We start from the raw sequence: 9,584 nt of genomic DNA, 5'->3' as shown, positions 1-9,584 counted from the left end.
GTGATATCCCTAGTCAACCCATTTGAGCCTAAACCTTTTTTTCTTTCAATAACCACGTTACAAGCCTTTATCTATTTTGTAATGATCCTCTTTTGGCACCTGATCTTTACTTAGCATTTCTGACAAACAATTTGCTAAGATATAAGTTTTGGGGAGAGACGATGAGTTTGAAAGTGATATAAGGGTACAAAGAAGGAGAAAGAAATGAAGAAAAGGAAAGACAAAGGAAAGAAAGAACAAACAGAAAAAATTGCCTAAAATAAAGTGAATAAAGTAAAGAGTTGAAGGGATTCAAAGAAAAACAAAGATGAAAGGGATGGAGTAAACAAAGAAGGAGAAAATGAGTATCATGAACAAAAAGAGTGACTCTAAGTCTCTCTAGTTCCCCCGAGGAAAAAGAAATTGACTCAAAGAGTTGACAAAGTATGAGCCAAAAAAGAGAAAATAGAGTGCTTAAGGAAAGATGAACCCATTCAATTCCAACAAGTCCTACCTTGATCCAAAAGCCTTTATTACATCCCGAAAAAGCCCTACATAATGTCAAGTTGAGTAAGCTTACATTAGTGGTGATTTACATGAGGGGCAAGCATATGGTACTTAGAGCCGTACTTGTGACATTCTTTTGAGAGAAATGAGTGAACTTTTCACAAATCCTTGAATTGAGTGTTACATTCTAAAGTGAGATATGCTAAGGGAGAGTAGAGGAGGAAGAGTTTGGGATCCACAATGACCTACATGATAGAGCGAGCTTCCTTGATGAATAGAGTCAACTCTTGATGCTCTAGAGTCACATTAGAACTATTGTACTCAAAAAGTTAAATCATTGCATTGTTGATAATTCATACGTGTTGTGGGTAATTGTTGGTCCCAATTGATGTGCGATTGATTCACCTAAGGCTAGTTGAAATAATTCTTGTCTTGTGGAGGTGAGAATTACCTTATTTTCTTGAGGACAAGCAAAAGCTTAAGTTTGGGGGAGTTGATAAGTAGGAATTTTGACCACTAATTTACACTTTTTTACTTTTATTTTAGCTCAAAGTTGCTTAAAGATATTCCCGAAAACTAGTAAAATGTGCTTTCTTGCAGGAGTGTTGGGAATATGAGCCAAAGAAATGAAAATCAACTCAAGAAGGAGTAATTTTGGACAAGGACCAAAACAAGGCTAAAAGGGCAAAAATGCGGACCGCATAATATTGAGTGCGGCCGCAGAACATAAGGCAACCTCTGTCAGTTTTCCTTTATAAAATGCGGACCGCACAATTCTAGTGCGACCGTAGAAGATGAAGTTCAGAGAGTTGTATTTTTGGGCCATGAAGAAGTGCGGGCTGCACCTTTATTGTGCGGTCGCAGAATCAAGAACGCACCTGCACTCAGAAATGTGAGGTCCGCAGAAGCTCCCCTTGTTAGAAACCTCAGGTCAAGAAGTGCAGACTGCACCATTATTCTGCGCCACCAGAATCAAGAGTGCGGCCCCACTCAGAAAGGTGCGGTCCGCAGAAGTTGATGAAGCGTGACCGCAACCTAGAATTGTGTGGCCGCAGAAGTCCAACCTGTCAATCCAAGTTTCAAAGTGTGAACTGCACAACCTCTTCTTGGGCAATTTTATCCGACAGTTTTAGCTGGGTATAAATAGATCTTTTTGTCATTTTAGAGGAAGTTTTGGTGCACCTGAGAATAGATAGCCATTTTTCTTTATTGTATTGGGTAACTTTGTAATATTTTAACATTTTAACATTATATTTTCTTCCCTTAATCATCTATTATGAATTTTATCTTAGATTCTTCTTTAATTTCTGCATTTTCCATGAGTAGCTAAACTCATAGCTAGGGTTGTAACCCAACCCTAGTATGAGTACTTAATGGGTGATTGATTTAGGGCTTATTTATGATTGGGTATATGATATTTAGTCTAGTTCTTGCTTGAATTTGAGAATTGATAGTTGCAAACATTGATTCATGCATAATTGACTTAGTCTCTACTTGAGAAAGAGAGACTAAGTTTAGAAAAATTTGGCTAACAAGAAATTGGGGTGAACTCAAGAAATTTATATCCCCATTAAAAGGTTGAATCTAGAGATAGTAAGACCCGACTTGAGCATTTATCACTTGTTTTGTGAAATACCCATTTGGACTTGAGAAAGCTAAATTGGGCAAAATCACTCAAACTACCGAGCGGTATAGAGTGAGTAATCACCTGTGATTGCTATATTGTATCCCGATCAACCAAACATGCCCTAAAGCTCTCAATCCTTTAGGTATCCATCTAGGTGGAAGTTACAACCCTAGATATTTTATAATCTGAAAAACAACAATACCAAAAACATTGTCTCTTAGCTTTTCAATTACAAGCATTTTGCATACAAACTAGAAGTAGAAAAGAAACAACTGAATATGTGGAAGTGCAATCTTGGGAATGTCATACACTAGACTAGGTATATACCTAATCCCACATAAAGCTCTCTGTGGAATCGACCCCCACTCGTGTTGGGAATTTATAATTGCATCTGCCTCCTCACAATCCTAATTACTGGTGTGAGTTTGGGCGACATCAATACTATACTCTCGCACACTCATATTACCTTGTCGAAGGTTCAACAACTTATCAGCTCTAGCTCGTCGTATCTCAACTGGCAAGCAGTGACGAAGAAAGGCCTCAGAAAATTTCTTCCACATAGCTGAAGGAGAGTTCGGACCCTTGGATCTCTCCCAACTATCATACCAGAAAACTGCTAAATCCCGTAAAGATAAGAAGCCAACTCTATTGCCTCTGTATCACTAGCATGCATAACCCGTAGTGTACGATGAACCTGATCAATAAAAGTCTGTGGGTCCTCCTTGGGGTCTGATCCGGTAAACACTAAAGGGTCTAGATTAATAAAATCACGAACTCTCGCACTAACCGGTTTATCACAACACTGGTATTCTGCCTCTGAGCCTGATAAGCTACCAAGCTAGTTAACAACTACACTACACTCCGCATAACCTGGTCTATAGTGCCAGACGTAGGAACTGGATGCGCTGGGTGCCTCCTAATATCCTTTGGAGGAGACGGAGTAGATGAGGTATGAGACGACATCTCACTCTGAGCCTCACTTTGGCCCACTCTGGCTAGAGGCACCTGACTGGTACCCTCTACAGCAGTTGTATCAAGCCGTCTACTAATCGCTTGCTTCCTAGTCGAAGGTATTGATAAAAAAACAAGGTGAATATTAGAGACGAACACAATACAACTCAACTCTACACACAATGATTCAGGAAGAAGGTAACAACCTTAGATGTCATGTAGCCTCCTGATTATAAATGTGGTGCGCTACACATCCATAATCAAGACTCTACTAGACACGGCTCATAGACAACCCCTAGGACAGACTTGCTCTGATATCAAGATTGTCACGACCCAAACTGGAGGGCCATGACTGGCACCCGGGCCATACCTGCCGAGCACCAACGTACATTTTATCTAACATTTCTTATTATCTATAAGGGCCGACGAGATCAATATAAATGGTAGACATGGATCCTAAACAAACAACAATGACAGATAATGACATGAACATATATAACATGGGCCAACAAGGTTTTCATGAAGCTATATATAAGGTACGAGCTGGCAACCTTCCATGAGAGACTATACAACAAAAATCAATTGACAAGGCAATCCGAACTATACATGAGTCGACACCTGTCTATGAGCCTCTAAAGGAACATAAGTGCTGCAACATTGCTGGAATAGGGCCCGACATACCCATAATGTCTATAACAGAAATGCATACCAAGACCACGACAAGTTCGGAAAAGGGATGTCGCCAATAATCACTAAACTGGGCAGTCTATTGTGGTGGGGAGCTACGTCTACCTATCTATCAGGACCTACAGTATGGCGTGCAGTGTCCACGAATAAAAAGAACCTCAGTACGAATAAAGTACTGAGTATGTAAGGCAGGAAAACATAAGTAATAACACTAATGTAAACAAGGATAGAGAATATACAACTTGTAACAGTTGGCTACATCTAAGGGCTACTGACAAGAAATCCATGATACATATATATATATACACACATAAACTTTTAAAACATACGCCTCTATGGGCATCATCATCGTCATATCGTATCTGGCCGTAATAGGCTCGGTAAAAATGTACCCGACCATTTTAAGGTTCGGTAGAATCGTACTCGGCCACATGGAGCTCGATAAAACCCAACTGATCAGTGGTTGCACAATAGGTGTCGTACCCGACCAACTATAGCGCGACTCAGTAGAGTAAAATATATACATATATATAATGCATGCTGGTCTCATTGGAATCACATTCAAAACCTTTCGGAGTGATGTAAGGTCGATATCCTCTATGCACGTTATTAGTCGGTATCCTCCGTACGCATTATTAGGACTAACTCTTCATCACGAATCAGGAAGTATTAACAACATTGATAACATAAGAATAAGAGATCCAACATTAACATCAATTGTTCCATAAGAAGGGAAACAATGTAAGTAATGCTAGCTTTTAAGAGTGTAGTATCTTTGAAAGCTCGTTTATTACATTATGTACAATCAGAGTCGTGCAAAAGAAGAAAAGCGATAGCCTCACATACCTTGTATATACTGCCCAACCTCAAGCCATGCAAATGTCACGCCTCCTTAGTCTATAATAAGAGAAATGACACTATCATTATCGTTTAAGCGTTGTAACTATTATTTATCAACCGCGACCTATTTTACGATGAAACGGACAACACCTCCCCTATTTATATGACTTCCAACGATTTAAAACAATCATCAAACATCCCAAACAACATCAATAATAATCATATCGAGCCTCCTAAAATAGTCCACCAACCAACAACATTACTAACAAGCCTTTCAATATATAACTCACAAGTTCTAGCTTCAACGACTTAGACGCAACTTGGATAATCTTAAATACATGTAGATTAAGAGGTTAATTACCTTTAAACAGATAGAACAACTCTAATTTGACTTTAATTCCCCATGAAGTATCCTTCCAATGCCGCCACAAGAACAAGGAAGCGAAACTAGTAATCAATTCAGATTTTTTGGCACTAGAATCACTTTGTAAGACTTAAAATCACCTAGGGTTGATATTAAAAACTCGAGGGAGTAATCTACAGAACATAAATCACTTCAAACAACCTCCCACACGAGTTGGAACCACATAAAAATAAACAACAACAAGAAGAACAAGAAACTTATTAGTGCCATGGAATTTCCGACACTTAATTTGTGTTGTTTGCCCTTTGTTTGGGTCGTGGATCATGAGAGAACCTTGAGAGAGTATTTTCAGGTGTCTAAGGTCTGAAGAGAATGAAAAATAACGAGTTTAAACGGGGTTAAGGGGTCTGATATATATCAATATATCTCAACCGCCTATGTGGGCCCCATAGAGAGCTGCTTGGCGCAGTCTTGCGAAAATGCGAATATCTCTCTACTCCGATGTCGTATCGACGAACGGCTTAATGCGTTGGAAACTAGACTCATAGATATTCAATTTGGTGGATATATCACCCGTAATTCCAAGTAAATTGGGAGAAAAGCTTAGTAACATTTGGCCTAATGTTTAATTAAAATTATGAACGTAAGTTGCGACAACTTTTGTCGACTTTTGTTTTATAACACGTTTGACTTCAAGACTTATGATACAAATATTATATGATTCAAATACCTTAAAACACGACCTCTTGAGAATATTAAGCACCTCTAGTTTACCCGAAAATACGGGTTACAACATCCTTGATTCGTTTAATTTCTAATACTTGTTAACCACTCTTATAAACCCTTGTATCATTTAAGACCAATAGGATTAACTTCTTATCATCTCAAAGATAATCTCTTCTCGGATTTACGTCGACTAACTTACGACGTGATCTAACGTACGTGAATATGAATTGTAATAAAAGGTCCCTGTAACCCCTATGTTATGGAGAATATCTCTCAAAATTATCTCTCTCGCTTCCGTCAGTTGTCTATATGGGTGATTAATGTCACCCTTCATCTTGTTCTGGAGGCTATGGTCTATATCCTCATCTGTGTACTAATTCTTTTTTATAATATACAGGTTCAAATTCCAGCCTAAACCCCACCATTCACCGATGGTGGACTTTTGTTTAAAAAAAACTGTAAAAGAGTACTAGAGTTAAAATGAAAATATGTAAGAAAATACATTAAAAGCATTTTAACTAAGGAGGAAGGAATTTCAATATTCCATATTACATCATTGTAGTAGTCCCACGCATATACTCGAATAGGTCCAATTATATGTGATGTACTTATAATTGGAATATGACTATATTATTTTTTTCTATATAAAATATTAACATATTGTCTTGATTTTGCTAAAGCAATTAGTTCTAACCGCTACAAATATTGATTACTCCTTCTTCTGTTTCAATTTAGACGACACACTTCTTTTTATTAGTTTATTTCAAAAAGAATGACGCATTTCTATACTGGAAGTAATTTAATTTTAAACTCTTCTTATCCATTTTACCCTTAATGAGAAACTTTTATAACCATACAAGTTGTCATGGCCCCGCAAAGCTTTTAACCCTTAGTGGACGTTTGGTATGTGGACAAAATAGTACCGGGATTATAATCCCGGTACTAATTTATACCACATAAAAGATGGGATAAAATAATACCACAATTGATGCTATAAAGTGGGATAAGATGTGGGATTATGTTTATACCTTGTTTGGTTAGAGGTAACAATTTATTCCAATAAATTTGTACCTCAAACCAAACAAGGAACAAATTAATCCCAAATCTTATCCCACCTAATACCTCATATCAAATGGCCACTTAAACTTTTAAGACCGTAAGTTTTAAAAGTTTTTTTTTTTTAAAAATCTGTGGTGCGTTAGACTAGCTAATCTAAATTGAGAGGAGGTACAATTTAGTTTTGGTGCTATCATTGTCATTTAGTGATCGTCATGGTTGTTAACTGTACTTTGTAGGGTCGAATCTTTTTATCATTTAGGAAGGTAAAAATCTCAAAAAGATAAATGGTTTGCACAAAACACACAGAAACATATCAATGAGAGTGAAACAAAAATATTAAATTTTTTCTTAATTTTAAATTATAATTTACTACTAGTAGTATTAAAATGAACCAGAGCCTGCCAATTTAGTACTGAATTTGTCGTCTCTTGAGGGCCATTTGATTTTATATCAGATTTGCTGATATTAGGTTTTTGTCTTAGGGATGTTATGACGATTACTGTGCAGCTCTATTAATTTAGTTACATATTTTGAAAGAATTATTTTTCAATGATCAGTTTTAAAAGAAATATGGATCTAAAGCCTCTAGATTCTAGTCCATCTATATGATACTTTTACTAGTCCACAGTCACAATACTTGCATCATATGGTCCATCGCGATGTATTTTTGGCTTGCTTCGTCTCATCTCGAGGTTCGTCCAGAAAATACTTTTTGAAGACAGCGTTTAAAATTAGAGAAATTGAATTTGCCATCTTTCAAGTAAAAGATAAGTCTATTTGATTCTTTTAAACTAGGTGGGTTTAAAGCAAAATTTCACAAAAAAGTTTTCACTAGCCTCTATAATCATGTCAACAATACAAACATTCCAGGAAACGTTAGGATTAGGAAACAAAGTAATACAAATTCTGTTAGATTTGGGAAAGCACTTGAAATCTCTATTCAAATTAGGAAAACAAGAGAAGAGCAAAATCCTGTACCTATAAATGGATTATCCAATTAGCTTCTTTGTTTGTTCTGATGGTAAATAACCTCCACTTCCAACCAACAGGTTGTGAGTTCGAGTTTCCCCAAGAGCAAGGTGAGAAGTTCTTGGAGGGAAGAATGTCGGGGGTCTATTTGGAAACAGCCTCTCTACCCATGGTAGGGGTAAGGTCTGCGTACATACCACCACTCACTAAGTAGGATTATGCTGGGTTGTTGTTATTCAATCGTCTCCATCTAATTCAGTATCTGTTAAGCAAATTGCGCAAGGCCTAAAAAAAATAATGGCGAACGAATACCGAATTAAGTTCATAATAGTGGGTGAAACCGGAGTAGGAAAAACCTGCCTTCTAAACCAGTTAACAGAAAAACGATTCAATCCGGTTTAGGACGTCATAGTCGGAGCCGGATACGGGTCCAGAATAATCACCGTCGATAAAAAGCCAATAAAATTGCAAATATGGGACACAGCAGGACAGGAGAAGTTCCGGTCAATCACGAAATCGTATTACAGAGGCGCTGCAGGGACTTTGCTAGTTTATGATGTGACTAAAAGGCACACTTTTGGGCAGCTCTCGAATTGGCTGGAGGATGTACGGCAACATGGCGATCCGAAATTAATGACAGTAACGGTGGTAGGAAACAAGTGTGACATTGGAGAAAATGTTAGGACTGTTAGTGCATAGGAAGGCGAGGAATTCACTAAGAGTAACTGATGTTTGTTCATTGAAGCTTCGGCTGAAACGGCGGTGAATGTAGAGACGACGTTTGAAACACGGCGGAGTGAATATATGGGAAGATAGAAAACAGCGATTTTGAGGATAAATCTCGGGGATTAGGATTGGAAGTGGGACTCCGAGGACGAGTAGTGAGAATGACAATGGAGCTGCTGCTTCTCAAAGACTCAACTGTTCATGTGGTTGACGCCATTGTCAATTTATTTTACAAAATAAAAATATATTTCCCTCCGTCTATGCGGAATTTTATTTTCTGCTTCTAATTTTTAACATTTTAACCTCTTAAATTAGATTAAATTTAAAGGAAAATCCTTCAAATAGATGCAAGTTCAATAACTATTTTTGATCCGTTTGAAGGAATTTGTCTGAATGAAGTGCAAAGACATTGACTCTTAGAGAAGTTCAGAATCCTTAAGGATGATACAGTCAAGCTCCTACGTAAATTTTTATTTGTTCCGAATATTTTTTTGATTGTTATAGCGAAATATTGTTATAAAGAACATATAATAGAATATGAAAAATTAATTTCAAAGAAAAGCATCATTATAATAATAAAATATTATTATAAAGAATTTTATATTTATTTTGGAATACTGGTGGTCTAAGGTATTAAAGACGCTTATAAAGATTTTGGAATACTCTAACTATTTTCCTAAAGTTTTGAGTTAGATATACTTGGGTTCTTTAATATGGTAGTATGTAGAGGTTCTATGTTCAAGACCACCCTAATTATTAATAAAATTGTTTGACTCAAAAGATATTGAAACCTTTTTGAACAAATCAATCAAAGATGAAGAGGTAAATCCTAGTTAAAGATAATTAACTCTAGATCCGAGATGAATAATATGAATAGAAAAACATAATCGAGTATAAATATTGGCCGCGATTATGGCCAGATTTAATAGCATAAAGAAAGATGCATTACGTAACATTAAGTGACAATAAAATGTAAATAAAGGAAAAGATTCACCCAATCTTCAGTGAGACGGATCTTTTTTCATTTAATAAAGACGAATGATCGACAAACATGAGAACCTTAGGACCCTTTTAGGATCCGATGAAGATATGGGATCACAGATCCTCTAGAGAGGTGTGTTTACATATTTTCTAGAGAGAGAGGGAGGG

General features: G+C 36.9%; 1 pseudogene; it reads left to right on the top strand.

Moving 5' to 3' along the window:
- Positions 1-8,006: 8,006 nt before the first annotated feature.
- Positions 8,007-8,568, top strand: LOC107810437 (ras-related protein RABB1b-like; annotated as a pseudogene).
- Positions 8,569-9,584: the final 1,016 nt, after the last annotated feature.

The sequence above is a fragment of the Nicotiana tabacum genome, chromosome 8 (genome assembly GCF_000715075.1).
Source record: "Nicotiana tabacum cultivar K326 chromosome 8, ASM71507v2, whole genome shotgun sequence".
Lineage (NCBI taxonomy): Eukaryota > Viridiplantae > Streptophyta > Magnoliopsida > Solanales > Solanaceae > Nicotiana > Nicotiana tabacum.
Note: the sequence above shows the minus strand (reverse complement) of the source record. Positions and strands in the feature narration are given on the sequence as shown.